Source organism: Ylistrum balloti, unplaced genomic scaffold (genome assembly GCF_031769215.1).
Source record: "Ylistrum balloti isolate Yb309-2 unplaced genomic scaffold, AGI_CSIRO_Ybal_v1 Utg370806, whole genome shotgun sequence".
NCBI lineage: Eukaryota > Metazoa > Mollusca > Bivalvia > Pectinida > Pectinidae > Ylistrum > Ylistrum balloti.
The window spans coordinates 212,026-235,490 of NW_026782467.1; the positions used below are offsets into that span (position 1 = coordinate 212,026).

The 23,465-nt window shown below is 36.4% G+C and overlaps 1 protein-coding gene across 1 annotated transcript in view; it reads right to left on the minus strand.

The window, feature by feature from the left end:
- LOC132558642 (5-hydroxytryptamine receptor 4-like) overlaps window positions 1-21,230 on the minus strand; it is a 91,265-nt gene extending 70,035 nt beyond the window's left edge. The window contains exon 1 of the mRNA XM_060223238.1: window positions 20,895-21,230. The gene's annotated coding sequence lies outside the window, so the exon portion shown is untranslated. The remainder of the gene's footprint in view (window positions 1-20,894) is intronic.
- Between the last annotated feature and the right edge of the window lie 2,235 nt (window positions 21,231-23,465).

Sequence of the window (23,465 nt, forward strand, 5' to 3'; positions counted from 1 at the left end):
CTAGGCATGGAACGTTGACTTTCCTATTGTTATACCGGAAATGACGCACGGGAAACAAATACTTGACTCGATCCAATTAAATCAAGAATATGTCGCACAGAGAAACACAAAAGAAAACCGGTGCCTTATCGCCAGAAGCATACAAAGTTTGTGGCGAATCTGTTATTGTCAACACCAGACGGCAGCACTAACACAACGTTGTGTTACGTCAATATTTGTCGCGGTCGGCGGGCAAAATTCCGCCAGTCCACTCAGCTAAATGGACAGACTTGCTAATTGGCTGTCTTGAATGAATGTTCTTGCAATTAAATGAAATAATTTCTTCAAGACGCCAAATCTAGTCTGCTAGACATTCGAATGTCATTTTCAGGAATCGAACCCAAACCGAAATAAAAAAAAAACGCTGCAAGGGGAATAGCGATTCTCGTCAATGTCATCTCGTTGTTCCCGATACAACAAGTGCAAACTTAGAATATAGATATTATCTGTATGATATTAATGGAACATTGTTTGTGTTTCGTGTTTATATACTAGAGAAATGCTTACATGAAACATTTTTTCTTATTTTATTATTCTGTATATTTACCAAGCGTTACTATAAACAGTGCACTTTTAAAAAAAGTTAACAAAAACAGCTCGCATGTGTTTACAATAATGCTGTATATAACACAAACACCGGCATACCGTGTACACGTTTACTGGGTTCAGTGTACATAAATCATAGCAAACACGTAAAACGTCAGTAAACAAATATTTACAGCAACATAAAAGACAGGAGCAGATTGGTAACTGTTTTACACGTGTAAACATCACGTTTGATGACCAGTTCCGTTATCCCTGATAAAGCATCAATTGTTATATATATCACTGTGTATCAATAAGAGTGCTATTTTATCTTACAATACCCATTAGATGAATTGTGTTAGGTTAAACAACACCTAGCAACCACACTTAGATAGATGCAGCCTTCTTCAATTCAACAATGGCGAATTTTATATTAAAATTCTACAGATTTTAACAGATAAAACCCGGTAAAGATAATTTTCTCGAAATAAAGATTTTGTGTTAATTTTGAAAAAGTATCGTGTAGTCGCCAATGTATACATATAGAGAAATTTAATGGTTTCCTCTTTAGGCACGAGTGAAAAATATGGATACATAATGGTATATTCTGTCATACGAGTGAAATATATATATCAAACGGGATCCCATTATATTGTCTTTCTATTACGTTTTTAAAGAAATAACAAATGAAAAGTCAATTCAAACATGAAATATAAGTGGAGTTCCAAAACGTTTTTCACTCCTAGATACTGTCTTACATCACCTCTGCAGTGATGCTATAAGTTTTTTTTATCATATTGAAAAATTCCTACATTTCACTGGAAAATGTGAAAGATAGAGTATACACGGTCAGTATATAAACTGTTTTTTGGCGATAGATTGACATACACGTGTCTTATTTACATCAAATTTACTATAGGATTGGACTTCATTCAAAATTCATATTGGAGAGGGTGAAGAAAGACAAATGCACCTTTATTTTAAGACACTGACTCTATACTATTTAACCTGCATCGCTTGTCGAAAATTTGGATTATAGCAGCACCAACTTAACCTGAAGTTACGCTGAATTTTGTCTGATGATGCGTGTCAAAATATAGATCCTAATATCAAAAGACATAAAAAAAAAACAATTTTATTAGTTTTCATGTGTAAATTTGTTGTAACAACAAATAAGATTGCTTAATTAAACAGTTATTCTTATTTTCAAATGCAATATTTAAGTTAATCAGGAGGTACTTCTGTCCAATTAATGCACGTGCTAAAATATAGCTTCCGTCACTGTCGACTACGCCAAAAATAAAACAATGGCAGCGCCAAGTATAGGATAAACAGTACATGTATTCAGTTACGTCATCGGGAAAACCGTGCAGATCTAATAAGAAAGATAATTGTCATTGTTACAACACAATTGTGTAGTGTTCCGCAAATTAAATTTTAATTACATTTTTACGTTCTTGTATTACAAAACAACTGCTTGGTGTTAAGCAGGTTTTAAATTAATTTCATTCCCTTCTTCTCAATCAATTTGGAATGTGTACCTTCTCAAATATTGAAACGAGATGTTTATCTAATTACATTGTTTGCATGTTGACATGTTGGTATTTTCTTGTTGTGTGTGTGTTTTTTGTTTTGTTTTTTGTCACTCAAGAAATAAGAACAAGAGAACAATAAATGCATGTGCACGTACAGTTAAATTATCTACAGATTAAGGAACATTTAATATATACCACCCACAGCATTATTATGTACTTACAAAATCAAAGTAAGAAAACAAGGTGCTTATCGTTATGGAAATAACGTTTAAGTCTCAATTATATACATGTAACATTACACTTACAGGGATATTGGAAAAGATTCAATACACTTACAAACAATATAATGTTATCCGCCAAATGTTGACTTTAAATGTTCATAATTATTATGGAGTAGATATACCTTTCCCAAGAAAACATCATCAGATTGAATTCAATCTATCATAACTCTCACAATATATTTTATATACGTGTGGTCCCATATCAACGATTCTCTTTTTTGAAAAACATACAAGAAACATTATTTCCAAAAAGCAATTTCATGCCAATTTTTGTATATGTATCAGACATCCCAATAACAATTAACAGTATAAATTTGCTGTGTATATTTATAAAGATAACAATACTTTACAGATTTTGGAGTCATTTAGAATAATTTGGAAATAACGATGAAATATGGTTGTATATTAACACAATGACAGTGAGAAACGATATCACAATACATCGCCATCACGTCCACTTTATTAAGTTGTCTGCTCTTGCGACTACCATTAGTACCGACTACCGATCACATCACTCAATGACCAGAGAGGTTGACCTTACGGCTGGGGATATCATGGCACAAAGTAGGCAGGAAGTCCGACGGAACTAGCGTTTTGTTCATTGTCCATACATCTTTTCTAATTTATGTCTAAACATTTCAACACTGTGAACAAAATTATATTGTACGGTGTAACAAAGATGCAAAGAAGAGATCGAAACGGAAAGATCCTTCATAAAGTAAAAGCAAATAAGATCAGGTGCTTCAGAAGAGTAAGCGTTTTCTGCTTCATGATGTAAGGTCTAATAAATTCAAGTGTATGATTTTGCGTTCTCAAATACGAATCTAGTTCAATAGTAACGCTAACAAGCATCAAACGTTGGAACTAGGAACGTGAAGATCTCTTTATGTTGTCATGTAGGCGACCTTACAACTTATCCAAAATCATCATTTTCTGCATCACTAATAACCCTGTGTTATGTCAGCTTGTATGTCACCTGTAGCCATTTTAATCAAGATATTGAGAACAATCCCAAACGCGATATGTAACCTCCGTGGTTTGGGGAAGCAGGCAATCACCATTCAGAAATGGAAAGCAGACAACAAGGAAATCGAAACCATCATGTTTAGCATGTAGCTCGGTCGAAAGCCGTCGTGTCGCATTTGGTGGACATCTATGATGGGCATGGTCGATTCATCTCTGTTATCTAAAGATAAAACACCATCAATATATTCAAGACTGAAATTGAACGACTCGGCAAGGTCTTTACTGCCTGCATTGATAAACTATTCGATCAATCTAGCCCTGCACAAAACCAAATCAAGTCAGTTAAGGTAGGGGCACAGCCAGTTCCCATGGGTATACAAATCGTCTATTGGAAGATTTTGCCAATCCATTCAACGAATCTTTTGTCAACCAGTCATTCTTCCGACAACTGATTTTGGCTTTGGACATACATTTTACTAAATATGTGTTACTTTCAAGTATAGCTCACAACCATACAACCGTTGCTTACCTGCTTATAAGCAGAAAATGAAAGCGTTCCGTTAGTTTGGAAGGAAGTATAATTGACAACGACATAAGGCAAAATCTCTATCGGAGAAATGTTCTCTAGGATGCTTAAGATGACTCAAAATCCCCTCGGAGGTTCTCCGAAAGTCTACATACATACACCATCGAAGTCACTACTCTAGGACAGTATCACATAAAGATTGTAACCTTGATATGATATAGTACTACGAACGATAGAACATATACACAATGTAACGACCCTGAGAGTTGTCACACCATAAACATCGTTTTGATTTGTGATAAGTTACAGTTTATCCTGAATAGGTTTTTTTTTAATCTATCAGAGTTGTCGTTCCTTACACTCCCTACAGGTCACAGACGCACGTGTATCACATATATCGAATATCGTAACAAGATGGCGGCGCCAATGTCGAACAGCAGTCTGGGTATACCTACAGCGTTCAGTCTCTCCTTACCTTTCTATTGACTTTCGCGTCACGGTTGTCAAGGTCATGTGGGCGTTCTTCAGACGAAAGTCATCACACAGTGACATTTTTAGAATGAAAATATCAACTTGTATTGGTAATTGAAATAAATTTTTCTTCTAGTTGTGTCTAGAATCGTACACTAACTAATTTAAGTAACATTTGTAACATCAATCGAGACTCGTCAGAACATTTTGCCTCGGGGCTTGACCACGCGGTCTGATACGTCGCAAAAACAACTGTCACGAAAATCAACAATAAGATATGAAATACCAGCATGAACACATTCAAATTAATAGTTGAAACATTCTCCTTTACATTTTCTAATATCTATTTTAAGAAGAAAATCGCGAATATGGGTACAGTATTCTGCGCAAGACAATTTTCTGTGAATGACTGACCAGTTAACAGCACCGGTGTTTAAATGAAAATTAATCTTTCTGTGGTCATTTTTCATCAGTTTTCTGGTATTGGTTACTTGAAACACTAAATGAATATTTATATGATTGGAAAATTCCATGTGGAATCCATGAATTTAAGAACAAATTGGTCATGAACACTACACAATAGTGGGTCCACAACCAAAACTAAATTTGAAGACTTTGAAAAATGACATACAGAGTACACGAACCTACCTTTTCTGTCTCGTCTTGCTTGTCAACGCACTATATGCACCCTTTACTTACAATCGCATATGACGTCATAATTGACAAACGTGACGTCAGTTTATATATATATGACGTACCTTTGACCGAATGTGACGAAAACAACTATTGCATGTATTAACATGTATTGAAATATTTAAAAGAATATAGATTAGCGATAAGGCTTTTTGTTGAAATGAAATCGTAGAAAGTTCAAATTTCGATCTTTCTACAAATTTTGATCGGTCAGTGCTGGGTGGGAGGGAAATCTCAATTGAAAAGCATTCAGAACACATCCAGTTTGGACTGGAAATGCCAAAGCTTCGACACTCCGTGGTCCACCATCTATTCCTCTCATTGTTCACAAGTTTTCAGGTGTTAGATACTTGACATTGAATTGACATTGTCATATTTTCCAGATCGTGTATAAGGATTCCTGTATAGTGCTTTCGTATGGTCCATTAAACACAGCAACATGATAAATAAGTAATTGTCCATATCAAATTGTAACAAAATATTGTCTTGGTGTATAGTGACATTTACATATCATTATTAATTAAGGCTACAACAACACTCTAGATACTTTGGAACATAGCTGATCAGCTGTCAATTTGTGTTATGGTATTTTCGGATTATCGATAGTTAATATCAGAAATCCTATTAGATATAAGTCACGCACTACTAATCCGCATAGTCCTGCCAGACAGCTGTACATAGATTTACAACAATATGATACACTTTCGGGAATATGACTATGATGAAGCGATTATGGTATGAATCAGTTATTCCATTACTAGCACAGGTCAAACAAAATGTATAGGGCGGTGTACATTTGTTTATTTACACAATAATTATCAAGATACTGCCAGGCAGTCCCGTTACAGCCCAGCATAGGCTGCAATCACTGTCGTGGTTATGAGTTCAGTACACGGGGCAGTGGATGGTTTGCCATTTTTCTATGGAACATTGCATGAAGCCTGATCTAGTGTGATTGTTCACATAAGTGAATAGTTCCAGAATTATATATAATACAGCCAAATAATGGATTTAACTGCTGTTTCGTCCTTCTCTTGTCAGGGACGTACATGTACATTACCTTGGTGATGCTAAGGGCCAGAATTTTGAAAGCAACACATTTTGGAAAAATAGGATTAAATAAAAACATAATAAAATAAAAATAAAAAATGATGTCACTCTTTAATTCTGTTTATGGTTTATTGTACACATCTGGTTGAAGAGCTTTAACTAGTTAAAGGAATGTGGCTCCTTCCCATTGGTTTTAACCACTGCTGATACTAAGTACAAAACTTAGTGTATCGGTCTGCATGACTTAGTCCCAATGCGCTCTTTTAATCACGAATTCAACGAAAAAAGCGGCACATCAATTAAGCCCCCACCTTTAGGTTTATTTTTTCCATTCCATTTCTGCTGAAATATTGTTAGGTACTAATGTTCTCATTAAAATGGTACAGGTTTTTTTCAATGTGAAAAATTTTAAAACATAATTTCTAATATAGAAATAAATGATTGCGTCATGGATTAGCTTTAACGTTCGCGAGTGACATCACATCCAGAAGCATTACAAGACGTTATTAATATGGCGTCATGCATGACTGAAAATTAACATGAGCAGTAGAGTACGGCGTGACTGTGTGTCATTACCCGGCACAGCGTATCTCGTTAGGTAATTAAAAAGCCATAATTCAACTACAGTAATTACCCTACGAGGTGAGAATGTCACCGCCGGACTGTCACATTTACGTACAATGAATGTTGCATCACATTTTGCTGTATCCTAACAGCCATTAAGATAATACTCACTCTGTACTCTTCTTAACAAGCGAGAAAATGACATTTTGTTCGGTGACAAAACACGTCAACGCCTAAAAAAGTTTCTTTTTGTAATTTATTTTATTTTTTAAACCACTTTAAGTATCAAATACAATTTTGTTTAACACGTAACGGTTTATCTGGTCCATGTCTGCAGTCAATCATTCTTTCTTCTTTACTCGCGGCATGCAGAAAACGCACAGCACAGGTAACGTGCACTTATATCATAAAGCGACTTAAGCCGGAACACTGATATAGTGCATCATTGTCCGTTCCGGTTTCAATGTTAGATAGATCCATAGGCCTGACCGGAAACACGTTATCTTGTACAGACAGACGACTTTATAACAAAATCCTTCACGATACATAACGATGTCTTACATAATACGCGATCGATTTCTCGGCCTAAAGGCTGTAAAACTGTTTGGAGCGTGCCGTCATCGTAAACATTTTGATAGTGTTTTTTCTTTCGATTTTCAATAAATCGCTTGCAGGTAGACACACACGTTTTCCCTTCCAACTGTTGATATAGCTTTGTCACGACATCTGAAACGAACGCACCTATAAAAAAATATGGCCGACGGAAATGAAATATATTTTAATGATGTTGATGTAAAATCAATGTCCTATCTACCGCTTGAAACTTTAAATGTTAAAATGAAAACTCCCGTACAGTTTGTATAAACGTACACAGGAAGTCTATCCCCTGTAACATAGCGAAATATAACAAGTATTACATGTTCGCGAAAACGTGATCCATGGTGACTTTAGATAATTCATAGTAAATATTCCACTCATATACAGATTCTATAACCATTTATTATGATTTTTATTGTGACCATGACGTCATTGATTCAAATATAATATCGGTATTAAATTCGCTTTACCGTCCCCCTTGACATTGGAGTAATGTAGACATGTTTAGACAGCCATTTTCTATTGTAGAGACTCGTTCCTACTGTTATGGTAGCGACATCTATCGCCGTGTTTCACACCCTTAGTCCCTTGATCGATGACCCGGAACCTCTTTCGTTTATCATATCATCAATGGGATGGTTTTTGTAACCACCCGTGACAGTACCGTTACTACACAACTAATTAATTAGAGGAGATCGGTGTTTGTATCTCAATTAATCAGAAATGTTCAATGTCTTCAGTCAACACGTGTGCTATAGAAACATAATGACCTTCGTGTGGATTTGTAGGTGATGGTACCGCCATGTGCACGTGCAATCCATTAACAGTACACGACATGTATGTTGCAAATATTTGTATATAGATGACTAGTCCTTGTATATAGATTAAAATATACGAGTTCTTTTGTATAGTCTGACCTGTCCAGTTGTCCCAGGACGGACATCAAGAATTCAGGCCATCAACATTTGGTACAAAACATAAAAAAAAAAAATACCAACATGTCAACATAATCATAATCCAAGTCCGTGGTTCGAGTACCCTCGCAACATCTCGTGGAAATTTCCGGTAATCTTCGGAAATCTTAAAAATTTCACCGGGATGTTGTGATTGGTCCAGATTCTGTTTGTATTCCTATAATATGATATGTAACTATTCAACATATAATAAAGGAAAATATCAATTAGATGACGTAGAGTTTAGTCTGCATAAATATTTCGAGAATGAGACTGTCGGTAGGTGGCGTTAGATGAGTGGTTTTGCGTACTGTGGTGTGGATGTCCATGTTAAGCTGTAGTAGTACCACGAATTCATAACACGCGACATTCTTGTTCAACAAATGTGCATGTTCGTTAATTATTATCAAAACACGAGACTTAGGGGAAACAGCCAATCTACCTGCAGTTGGTTTGTTCCCGAATCCAGAAGCCATGCTGACCATTCTGTTCATTTCAGAAGAAGCTTTACAAGCCGACGATGGCGTCATAACTACATGTATTTAAGTGAGATGTCGCAGACTCACTAGTAACAGATTCAATTACTTAATAACCAGAGGGAATGCCGGGATAGATGGTGGCTGGAACTGCAGATGGAATTCACCCGGGTACCATCACGAACACATTTGAGGAGATCCTGCATAGCGTAATTGATCTTGGGACAAGATGAGAGATAATGGTCAGCGACAGGGTTTCTATATTAAGAAAATAATGATTAAAGGGAGGTAAATATAACACCTCACAGGACCGACGGATCTGATGAAAAACTCTATATATAGGTTTAGTAGTGAATGTATCACAAACTTCACATGTAATCTGACAGGCATTAGTCACCTAGATTTGTCTGTTTACAGACAGCACTATAAGATATAGCACACTACACGTACAGCTACTCACAGAGAGAGAGGTGATATGTCACCGTTACATTATATTCACCGGATGTCACTTTGTGTGCAGCTGTCAAAATACAGCTGTCACATAAAGCGTGTTAGAAATATTTTCTGAATTGTTTGATTATTAAGTTTAGAATTAATTAAAATCAATGTCAGAATAAGTAAATGCGATCATTTTTTAATCAAGTTATTCCGGAAAAAACGATCAAATATTTTCCACTATTTTTAGGAAATATCTGGCACTAGATTTCCACGCGGAACATCATTTTATTTGTCGATGAGTTATCTCGCCATGGGTGGCACTTGAAACCGGTGTATGGTAAAGCAGTTTAGACACAAAATGTTCAAGTTTCGGAAGTGTTAACTTCCAGTCAACATAGAGCTACAAATATTGGCTAAGGAAAGGAAAAACAAACCTGCCCCTTACCAGAATACAACTTATACATTATTTGTCGATATAATTTAATGGAAAACATTTGGAACGGCACGGGACATTTCAAGACCTTCTGTATATCATCCAAAAATATTTTTCAAACGAGGAAAGGTTCCAGAATTTCTGGGTTTTTTTTCAATCCCAGTGAGAATTCCTGATTTTGAATCTCAATGCTTCCTTTACATGTGCGTTCGCCCCAGCTGGCCCCTAGATAACTAACCACTGACCTCTCAGAAGAGAGATATGACCTGTTTTATGATACGAACTGCCAGGTGTATATGGACGAAATACCTCTGTTCATTATTCTCTTTCAATATCTTACGGAAACATTTGTTTACTAACCACGGCAGATCACTAATAAGCTATCCTGTAAATCTGAGCATTCAAATTCAGTATAAACCTTTTGATACTGACATTTAGTGAAGCAAATTCTCCCCTACACAGTATAGTATGACAGATTACACAGTATGACGGATTACACAGTATGCCGGATTACACAGTATGACGGATTATACAGTATGACGGATTACACAGCATGACGGATAACAGTATGACGGATTACACAGTATGCCGGATTACACAGTATGACGGATTACACAGTATGCCGGATTACACAGTATGACGGATTACACAGTATGCCGGATTACACAGTATGCTGGATTACACAGTATGACGGATTACACAGTATGCCGGATTACACAGTATGACGGATTACACAGTATGACGGATTACACAGTATGCCGGATTACACAGTATGACGGATTACACAGTATGCCGGATTACACAGTATGCTGGATTACACAGTATGACGGATTACACAGTATGCCGGATTACACAGTATGCCGGATTACACAGTATGCCGGATTACACAGTATGACCTTGATGGGTATTCATCTGTCTTCTCTTCAATAAAGATATTATCTCCTGGAATTTACTGGCTACAAAGTTTATTGGGACGCCGTTAAAATGAATCAATAGTTTGCTCAGGGTATTTTGTATATAATCGTGGTTTGACTGGGATTTGTAAGGATCCCTACCGGGCAGGTATTTAAGTATTGTACTGAGTCATGTGACACGATTAACGAAAAATATTGTGCAACGTCCGCCATCAAACAACACACATTATGTAGCACCCAGTGACAACGTTGAGGCAATGGCAGAAACAAACTTCCGTCGTTTTGACTATATTGTGAAGGCAGGGATATAATTATGTATAATTCTATTGATATGCGTTTCTTTCTTATTTTTTACATAAATTATATGAATGTATGAAGAAATGTACGAAATGTTGACATCACTTCGAAGCCTACGAAAACCCTCAGATCGTAAAGATACTATGTAAGTCATTCAACAGTGAAAATAAAGAAGGTAACGAATGCACAAAACAAACATGTAAGCATGCGTAAAACAACCGGAAGTAGTTCTCATACATATCCACATATATCTATCATAGATGTGAAAGCATACCTTCTGCCTGACATATACAATGTGTCAGTGTGTAACATAAGAGTACACGTGAATTCCATGTTCACAGATACTATATATCAAGTCCCTTTATCTTGTATCCTGGGTTTTACACAAGGAATTATTCACACCAAAGAACCAGCAATAGGAACTGTATATGTTTAACAAGACCGTAAAAGATGCTTAACTACGAAACATATCTATTCCATTTCTATTTTCTTTAAAATAAACAAGCATTTCCTTTGTATTAACAAACTAGAAATTATCCCTTCATATAAAATCCTCTTTTAAAAAAATACCATGCTAAACGTTTTTTTTTAATTTTTTTTTTTTTACTTTTTTAAGTACATGTAAACCCTGGTGAACTTGACGTGGTGTATGATGATGTACTGTAGATACATATATACACCATACCTGTAACAATACAGGTGTGAAACATTATACTGGCCAACATCAGACATATTGACGAAAGACATAACACCAAGTAAAAAATCAAAAGTTCCAGCTGTTTATCAGCACTGAACAGAAACGGTAACATTTCTGTGGTATGCTTGGTGGTAAATCTTCCAGCTGTTTATCAGTACTGTACAGAAACGGTAACATTTCTGAGGTATATATATTGGTGGTAAGTCAGACACTGTAATATTTCTATGGTATTTTTGGCGACAAATCAGACATTGTAACATTTTTTATGTATGTTTGGTGGTAAATCAGACACTAACATTTCTGTGGTATGTTTGGTGGTATATCAGACATTGTAACATTTCTGTGGTATGTTTGGTGGTAAATCAGACACTTACATTTCTGTGGTATGTTTGGTGGTATATCAGACATTGTAACATTTCTGTGGTATGTTTGGTGGTAAATCAGACACTAACATTTCTGTGGTATGTTTGGTGGTATATCAGACATTGTAACATTTATGTGGTATGTTTGGTGGTAAGTCAGACACTAACATTTCTGTGGTATGTTTGGTGGTATATCAGACATTGTAACATTTCTGTGGTATGTTTGGTGGTAAATCAGACACTTACATTTCTGTGGTATGTTTGGTGGTATATCAGACATTGTAACATTTCTGTGGTATGTTTGGTGGTAAATCAGACACTAACATTTCTGTGGTATGTTTGGTGGTATATCAGACATTGTAACATTTATGTGGTATGCTTGGTGGTAAGTCAGACATTGTAACATTTCTGTGGTATGTTTGGTGGTAAGTCAGACATTGTAACATTTATGTGGTATGTTTGGTGGTAAATCAGACACTAACATTTCTGTGGTATGTTTGGTGGTATATCAGACATTGTAACATTTCTGTGGTATGTTTGGTGGTAAATCAGACACTAACATTTCTGTGGTATGTTTGGTGGTATATCAGACATTGTAACATTTCTGTGGTATGTTTGGTGGTAAGTCAGACATTGTAACATTTATGTGGTATGTTTGGTGGTAAATCAGACATTGTAACATTTCTGTGGTATGTTTGGTGGTAACTCAGACACTAACATTTTTGTGGTATGTTTGGTGGTAAATCAGACACTAACATTTCTGTGGTATGTTTGGTGGTATATCAGACACTTACACTTCTGTGGTATGTTTGGTGGTAAGTCAGACATTGTAACATTTCTGTGGTATGTTTGGTGGTATATCAGACACTAACATTTCTGTGGTATGCTTGGTGGTAAGTCAGACATTGAAACATTTCTGTGGTATGTTTCGTGGTAAATCAGACACTAACATTTTTGTGGTATGTTTGGTGGTAAATCAGACACTAACATTTCTGTGGTATGTTTGGTGGTATATCAGACACTTACACTTCTGTGGTATGTTTGGTGGTAAGTCAGACATTGTAACATTTCTGTGGTATGTTTGGTGGTATATCAGACACTAACATTTCTGTGGTATGCTTGGTGGTAAGTCAGTCATTGTAACATTTCTGTGGTATGTTTGGTGGTAAATGTAAACGATAATCTCAGTTCATTTAACCAAATTAGATGATAGATTCACCGCAGATTATCAGGTATTAGTGCCCTGGACAAAGTAACGATGGACTAACGGTCTGTTCTTCAACAAAGCCAAGCCTGATGACGATGTGTTCTTCTAAAACAAGATTTTTTCCTTTGAATCTGTGATTGCTAGCTGTTTTCTTTAACGTTAAACGTGTATGTCAATGTATATATATGTATAACTGGAATGTCAACACAAATTGTACGTACACTGAGAAGTGGGGCGAAACATCGTTCAATCATTTATAAGTTCCAGTCCTTTAGGTTAATATGCACGAATGAATAAGTTAATTTCAAAATACATCTAATTTATTTTCTTGAGTTAATTGGAGTAGGTGGTATAATGTCCAAACTTCGTAAAATACTTGATGAAATAATTGTCCGATATTTACCGGAAGTGCTGAAAATATTGTCTACCGTAAATCTCATCAGTTGGAAAGGCGTGTTCGAATGCCCAACGTAACTGACATCAACTGGAAAGGCGTGTTCGAATGCCCAACGTGAGTGGCATCAGCAGAAAAGGCGTGTTCGAATGCCCACTGTACGAAGCTCGTTATCATACCTGGCGATTTCGTTGCTGTGAATGTGGTTTTCATTTGAGAACGTGACCTTGCTTAGATTGACATAAATTTACATAGTGAATGTCGTCGATGAAGCAGAAGACACCTACCTGATCTTACATTGTACGTTGTACTATTTCAGGGATATTTATACAATTTCTCATCTTGTTTTAATTTTGCTCTCGTTTCATCGATTTGAGTTTGAATACAGGTTTTCCTGCATGTGTTGTCTATTACATGTGTAGTCTATTACATGTGTAGTCTGTTACATATATAGTCTGTTACATGTGTAGTGTGTTACATATGTAGTCTGTTACATGTGTTGTCTGTTACATGTGTAGTTTGATGCATGTGTTGTCTGTTACATGTGTTGTCTGTCACATGTGTAGTCTGTTACGTGTGTAGTCTGTTACATGTGTTGTCTGTTACATGTGTAGTTTGATGCATGTGTTGTCTGTTACATGTGTTGTCTGTCACATGTGTTGTCTGTTACATGTGTAGTCTGTTACATGTGTTGTCTGTTACATGTGTAGTCTGTTACGTGTGTAGTCTGTTACATGTGTTGTCTGTTACGTGTGTAGTCTGTTACATGTGTAGTCTGTTACGTGTGTAGTCTGTTACATGTGTTGTCTGTTACGTGTGTAGTCTGTTACATGTGTAGTCTGTTACATGTGTAGTCTGTTACGTGTGTAGTCTGTTACATGTGTTGTCTGTTACGTGTGTAGTCTGTTACGTGTGTAGTCTGTTACATGTGTAGTCTGTCACATGTGTAGTCTGTCACATGTGTAGTCTGTCACATGTGTAGTCTGTTACATGTGTTGTCTGTTACATGTGTTGTCTGTCACATGTGTTGTCTGTCACATGTGTAGTCTGTTACGTGTGTAGTCTGTTACATGTGTTGTCTGTCACATGTGTTGTCTGTTGCATGTTTTGTCTGTTACATGTCTACTCAGTTTTCTCTGCAAATTGATGCCAATATTTCAATCGTCATTACTTTTAAAATGAAGAGGAATGTTCTTAACGGACCAAATGTACTAGTTATTCATTAAAACCACTACGGCCTCATTAGTAGCCATGATGGATATGTCTTCTGACGACAGGATTTTTTATTGTGACCTTCCAATCATTAGAGATACGACCCTTATCACACACACAGCGCGCGATAACCTAATGAGGCGTGTAGCGGTACTTATGTGTGGAAACGATACACTACTACAATGTACCTGTATCTACTTAATACTAGCGCACTGATCCATTGTCGTATGATAGATGTTCCACGGGGTACTGAAGGGTATACGACATCAGCGTTATCTCGTGTGAAACGAGACTTGGTCCTCAGGAGAAACAGTAAATGCAGCCATCTTTACTTTACGGCACTGCAGCACCAGGTTTTTCCTTTAAAGATAATTCTGGGTTCGATAACTATTACATTCTGGTAATTATAAGATCTAGAAAAGAGTGGCGTCGAACCATTCCAACCGTGTTCGACTGTATCCCCCACCCAGTGCCCCATTGATTCACTAATCTATTTGCACCAAGTGACTTTTGAGTTTAAAAAAATGGCGACGGTCGTGTCGCCCCCACCGCGATCGCTTTACGTAATGCATTGTATCTGTGACGAAAATCAGGTTAGAGGCGTGACACGGAGTGACCTTGAATGACCTTTGCTTACCTCAGATCGATCTAGAGCCATCCCTAATTTGTGTATTTTCGATGACAGACATATTTGAATCGTGGGCCAGTGCGTCTATTGTACCTTTACATGTACTAGTTTGTAATGGTGAGTAGGTTAAGCTTAATAGTATACCTATTGTTAGCCCGTCAGTGCGAGACAGTGCACGGTCTTCCTCGTACATATTACCCTTCAATACAGGCAACATAGCGAAGGGTTAATGAAATGTATAGACTCAATACGAACGCAGTTAAAATTGATACTTGCCCGTATTATTGAACCCTATGTTCCGTTTATTTCAAGTTAAGTGTTCTATAATAATGCACTGTTTGACATGTGCTCCTACATCGTCATTATATTTTTACCTGTTCCGAAGCTGCGCCAGACACAACTAAAATCCATGACAATCGAACACGTAAAAACAAGGAACCCGTTTTGACGGAAAAAGCAGCGTTCACATACTGTCACCATGTTACTATGCTCCTCTGTTTGATTCCTTGTTGCACCTTAACAAAACGTTTGGATTGTAACCGCTGTGTTCGAGAATACTGTTCCGGTATGCTCCATCCGCCAGAACACTTTCGGAACGTTGTCGAAGTTCAGCCTATGATACTAAGTTGACCTACGCCATTTGATCTGTGTGAGGGTCAGTATTGTCTACTTTTAAAAAAATCATGACAAATAGCTGAATTATGCTACTTTATTTTCAAATAGACTTCTTATAAAAAATGAATTCCATAGATTTACAAAGAAATGAAAAATCGGTAGTTTTTGTCATTTGTTTATTTCCAATTTCTTATCAAGTGATATATTCACTGCGTATATCCATGAAATGACATGTATGTGAAGACGTGTTAAGCAGGGATAACATGCCCGTTGAAAGGGTTTTACAGAATCAAAGGATTTTATTTACCTATCTTACCTATCTACATCACTAACATCCAAGTGTTTACCTATTTATACCAACAAAGTATCGAGAGAGTGTTCATGCACTATGCACGCGCACGGTCAAACCAATATAGATAGGCAGTATATATAAACAAACCTTTCACAAGTATGAACACAAATTCTCAAAGCCGGCAGCGCTATCCAGATGTTCATATAGATACCATACCGCAGTAACGCCTGCCCTAACGAGAGTATGAGAGACTTTCGAAAATAGCTTCTTGTCTGTCAGATTAATGACGTCATATATCATCTAACACTGATGCTAATTGTAAGAATAACACATTAATCTATATACATGAATGTTCCTAATATGCATCTGTCAAGTTACGTTAGAATTTAATTTCACGGGACATTGTCATTTGAGTTCACACCGTAAGCAACAAACTGGGTCTCCTTATAATAGCTGGTGGCTACCTCACTGAACAGCACACGGGAGGATCAACGTATGCTATCCCGTACTATAAGGCTAATAAAGTGTCTTGCTGAAGGGCATTACCACGTCAGGTCTGACCGGTGCGTGTCTCAGCTTCCTTTGAAATAAAAACCGCAACGTCGAACCACTTACATCGGGTCTTTACCTGAGGTTACGTAGGACAATGGAACGCTTTAACCGACATTGGTGCGACGACTCTATCGGTTGTTAGCGACACGCAACAGTACAAAATGCCCGTCTCCCCCCTGAGCAATGCAAGTGGTCACACCATATGGTACCTTCGAGTGTTGGTATGAGACAAGGTTGTTTCCAAGCGTTGTAATAACTTAATCACGATGCTACCAAAGATATACCAGTCAAACAGACAACTTTGATGGACTATATGGAGGAGTATTGACTGAGATGTTGATCTGATTCACGGAAGATGTTATGAAGCCAGCGAGCGTTCTTGCAGCATATAGAGGTCTTATTGTTATCTCGCGAGTTCTTATCACAGACAATGGGGCAGACTGCCGCCTCCTCTTTCTAGTGTGTAACTAGATACTCTCAATTATGCGCGCACACTGTATGCCTATTAGTGTTTTTTAAGGCATGTATAATATTTTCTAGTGTAGATCAAGATATTTGTTCTCAGTCTGCATGAGATAATGTTTATCATTGCTGACGTAATTTGTTTCTGTAAACACATTTCAAGTAAAGAAATAGTTGCAACCTCTGGGATTCAACAGTAGAAAAAACACTCCGAAGGCATGCACTACCATTAAGTATTGAGAACTACTTCCGCTTGTCCTACTTACAAAGATAACTGTCTATTGAGGTACAGTACCGACATGAGCATCGTTACAACTTTCGGTATGTGACTTACACAATGTATATGTTGTTAGCGTTGTAACGTAATTAGCCTTGGTATTTTATCTTAAAGTTTCTACTGTCGACACGATATGATTACGTCACGACCCAAGCAAAGTTATATTGTAATCAATACAGATCAGGAGAGCAATATTAGTGTCGAAAATTACACAAGGATGATAGATTCGGAAAAGGTGACGCCATTTACTGACCGATGTACATGTAATGGTAATATCTTCATAATTGTACAGTATGTACTCGTGCTTGTACACGTGCATTTCGCATTACAGTATGTATGTTACAGGAGATTGTGCGTGAATTACAAACAAAACAAACAAAAAAGAAAATTCTGCATCAACGTAATAAAGCCTCACTGTCAACACAATACTAATACCATCATTTAATACCTAACGTTACTACTTGGTATAAAGACCTAACACTACTACATTTTATTACATTAGTACTGAAAAAACACTGTTGCAGACTTACACCAATGAAAAGAGAGAACACAAATCATCTTATAAAATTGACAAATCGAAAAGCAAGGTACAAGACAATCACTAAATCAGAAACATGAAAGAGTTGTTAGAGGTAACACGAGTTTCAATTCCACGGTATCTTTATTTCCATTAAAGTCAGCAAACATTGCAACACAAATTACCTTACCAGACATCAAACTCAATCCCCAACCGAACGTATTGAATGTTTAGCTATCATGTTATACGTTTCAAGAGAATTCATGTCATCAACAGCGACACCTGAAGGTAGCCGCCATATTTTCAGCCGCGTAGTAACTTCTCAGAGGTTAAACTTTCTGTGAACGTTTCACAGCAGTTTTTGTCTGTTATGACATGAATAAGTAATATTTCCTTTGTGAAAATAAAATAAGTTTACATTAAATTTATTTACGTGTTACCATATTTTCTAGTGATTAAAAAACGAACTATATTTTGTTGCGAACTTCGAAGTTATAATGAGATTGCGAAAAGCCTGGCTTTCTCCTTTTATATCTATTCCAAATGTGCCAGTAATTTGTCTATTTTGCTTGTGAAAATGTTGAAAATAGAATATTTACTAGTATCGGCAGTAATAACATATATATTTAAATCGTGTGTCTAATATGCTGAGCGTTCGTGAAAGATACTAAAATATCAGACACACTTGTAAAATATATTTGTTATTACTGAAAACACAATTAAATATCCTCTGTGTATCAGAAACTTAAGACTGCTACATTGTATCAGAAACCTAACGCTAATACATTGTATCAGAAACATAACACTAAAACATTGTATCAGAAACCTAACGCTACTACATTGTATCAGAAACCCCTAACACTAATACATTGTATCAGAAACATAACACTAATACATTGTATCAGAAACATAACACTAATACATTGTATCAGAAACCTAACGCTACTACATTGTATCAGAAACCTAACACTAATACATTGTATCAGAAACCCCTAACACTACTACATTGTATCAGAAACCCCTAACACTAATACATTGTATCAGAAACCTAACCTTACTCCATTGTATCAGAAACCTAACGCTAATACATTGTATCAGAAACCTAACCTTACTCCATTGTATCAGAAACCTAACGCTAATACATTGTATCAGAAACCTGACACTAATACATTGTATCAGAAACCCCTAACACTAATACATTGTATAAGAAACCCCTAACACTACTACATTGTATCAGAAACCTAACGCTACTACATTGTATCAGAAACTTAACGCTACTACATTGTATCAGAAACCTAACGCTACTACATTGTATCAGAAGCATAACACTGCTACACTGTATCAGAAATCTAACACAGCTACAATGTATCAGAAACCTAACACTACTACATTGTATCAGAAACCCAACACTAATACATTGTATCAGAAACCTAACACTGCTACATTGTATCAGAAACCTAACACTGCTACATTGTATCAGAAACCTAACACTACTACATTGTATCAGAAGCATAACACTACTACATTGTATCAGAAACCTAACACTGCTACATTGTATCAGAAACCTAACACTACTACATTGTATCAGAAACCTAACACTACTACATTGTATCAGAAGCATAACACTGCTACATTGTATCACAAACCTAACACTAATTCATTATATCAGAAACCTAACGCTACTACATTGTATCAGAAACCTAACACTGATACATTGTATCAGAAGCATAACACTGCTACATTGTATCAGAAACCTAACACTACTACATTGTATCAGAAGCATAACACTGCTACATTGTATCAGAAACCCCTAACACTAATACATTGTATCAGAAACCTAACACTACTACATTGTATCAGAAACCTAACACTACTACATTGTATCAGAAACCCGTAACACTACTACATTGTATCAGAACCTTACGCTACTACATTGTATTAGAAACCTAACGCTGCTAGGTTACATCAGAACAACTTTCTAACTTGATTTTGTAACAACATATCCTTTGGAATAAAATTCTACCACAGAAAAAAGTCTGAAAATCCAGTAGTGTATCTATCATACATTTACATATAACACCAGCTCATAAACTGTCAATGGTCTAAGAGTAAATAAATTGATAAAGCCTTCCCTGATAATAAAACTAAAATTGAAAATTTATCAATATAAGTATTGAACTGCTTTTAATTGGCATTCCAGAGTAGATTCAATATGAAGCGCTAAAATCTTTGAATTTTTGGCGTATATTTACACTTTCTATTTCCCGAATATATGTGTGACTTTAGGAATGTATAAAGGATCATAAACATTACGCATCACAAGATTTAAAACAAAAATGATATGTTTTAAGAAATCATGAACGGCTTGTTTGACTCTAAAACGGTGGTAACAATGTTAATTATATTACTATGATCAACATCACTATATAGTGTGAGAGTATATGGCCCCTTAGAATGTGTTATATTTTTGTATTATCAGTCCAGGTGAACGCCAGCTATAGCATTTTCAAAAGGATTTGCGGAATCGCAACAGATATGCAGATAATCGTCTTTGGAGATGCCAACGCAAGATACTGGGTATGAAGGAATATCTGAGGATGGAGTGTTACACATACAATGAGAACAGAGGATTGGAAGACATCACAAAAAATACCAAATTCTGTTGACGATTGTCGGGGGGACGATTGTCGCCTCCTTTGGTGCACGTGCTAAAGGAAACAACACGTACCAAACATTATCAATGTATTCTACTTCAGCACATACTTTTGTGACCAGAGGTAAACACCCCAGAAATACTACTCGTACAATGTTAAGTAGAGCTATATATATATTCGTGAGCAATTACTTAAATACAACAGACAATACTGAAAGCACGATGTATGTATAGTGATTAATACGGAAGATAATGAAAAACAGCTTACCTGTATGTATGTCACGGTATTGGCACTCATTAATCCACAGTAAACACAGTCTCAGAATCATGGTCACGGGCGACAGCGATTCCTACTCTAATGGTCACGGTTGATGATGATCTCTGGGGATAGATACAGAGTATGAATTACTCCCAGTGACGCTGTACCTTATTATTTCGGGAGTCGTTATTATTTAGGACAGAGTCAGGACACGTGTTTGTCAGTTAGACGTAAGGTAGTACGACCCCCTAGTTAGGGTATGTCATACGGCTGTCAGTGTGTCGTCCACGGTATACTTGTCGACTTATACAAGCACCCGTGTAGAAAGACAATAAGGAAGTGTTGGGGTGTGTCGGTCCGCAGGCATTGTTGTCCCATCTGATCAATAACTATATGCTTATGTATGTATATATGTGTGCACACGTACATAGACAGCGATGCACGTGTAAATCGTTGCCGATAGTGTCCCGTGCATTCCTCGCACACCGAACTTATCAATGCACCCTCAGATACCAGATATGTATCGGCTAAAGATCATTAATGGTAGAGCGGAATATTTTGGAAAAATTAAATGCCTGTCGTTCTCTAGCTTAAGACGTAGGACAACAAATCGTCTGTCTGTGTAAATGAATTGCATTTACTTGTGGTATAATAGACATCTCTATGTACAAACAATGTACCGATTCAGAAGGATTTACGTACAAGTAACTTCACGTATATATTTTTCCGTAACACTCTGTACTTTGATATTTATGTATTTATCACCAAACACAATACAACTGACGTGAACAAGCTCGTTACGATCATCGAAATGAGGGATTATTTATTATATTTTTTACGGAAAACATTAATAATGTAACAGTTTGTGGTACCTTGGTAACGCGTTTGACAGCGACAAAGAGGCAATGACTATGATAACGTGAAGTTATATAAGGAGAACGATTTTAGCAGGCGCAGTGACAGTTTTATGGTATTGTGTATGGAAATTCAATGTGAAGATAAAAAACAAAAAACAAAAAAGGCGGCTTTTTACCGCGACAACCTGAGATTCCGTAAGCGCTTATTAGCGTGTTCAAAATGTCGTGCTGTCGCGTTGTCGCGGTTTGAAAACGCAACAAGATGACATTTTATCTACTAATTCTCGGGTTGCCGCAGTTCATGAAGCGACAACACGACAACACGAGATGGCCGTAATCAGCCGCCATAGAACATGGAGTATAAAATGGCGGGATCCTTGTCGCCGATGTTTGGCTATAGAGCAGCTAATTGTAAATGTACAAATCACGTGAGAGGTACGCATTGTTACACAATGTATATTGATTTTGGTCACGTTCATCTGACGGACATTGCATTTTGATTCATTGTATATATAATTCTTATCTATAATGATGTATTGTATGTGTTTCAGAAATAAAAAAAAATCTCGTTACATATATTCGGTCATAATTCACAATATGATATCACATGTAATTTTGTTGAATTCCAGCAAAGCGTACATGCCTAACAGACGGCTACGACTCACTACATATCATCAAAAATCTCTATTTCAGAAGGAAATCTTATAGCATTATCTTGGCTTCAAAACTCCAAAATCCTATTGATAATTCATAAATTCGTGAATTCGTGTCTGCTGTAAATTGGAGATCACTCTTTGAATCTGGTATGCATCATTCCAAATTAGCTGCGTTAGATTTTATGACAAATTGAAAAAAACAAAACCATTGTATAATAAAATCTATTACATTTGCACAAAATAAATGAAAGTAAATGGTCATTATGAATCAAACTGTCACACTGTGTAGTAAATCCAATACATTGTAGAATAATCATGTCACATTTTGCTGTAAATCTGTGCATTGTACAATAAGCTGTCACACTGTACAGTACCTATGTACATTGTACAATAAGCTGTCACACTGTACAGTAACTATGTACACTGTACAATACAATGTCACACTGTACAGTACCTATGTACATTGTACAGTAAGCTGTCACACTGTACAGTAACTATGTAAATGTATAATAAGCTGTCACACTGTACAATAACTATGTACATTGTACAATAAGCTGTCACACTGTACAATAGCTATGTACATTGTACAATAAGCTGTCACACTGTACAGTAAATATGTACATTGTACAATAAGCTGTCACATTGTACATCAGATATGTACATTGTGCAATAAGCTGTCACACTGTACATTAAATATGTACACTGTACAATAAGTTGTCACACTGTACATTAAATATGTACATTGAACAATAAGCTGTCACATTGTACATTAACTATGTATATTGTACAATAAGTTGTCACACTGTACATTAAATATGTACATTGAACAATAAGCTGTCACACTGTACATTAACTGTGTACATTGTACAATAAAGACCTCACGATATACAGTAAATCATATCCTTCGATGCGCTGTACATTATGGGTATTTGAACGAGTCACGCTAGTACTGTAAACATGAAATCTCCGCATTCCTGGTGGAAACTGAACGCTTGAAAGATAAGAAAAACGAAATTCCGAGATACTAGCAATCGTAGATAAGGGTGGCAGTTTGTGTTTTTTTCAAA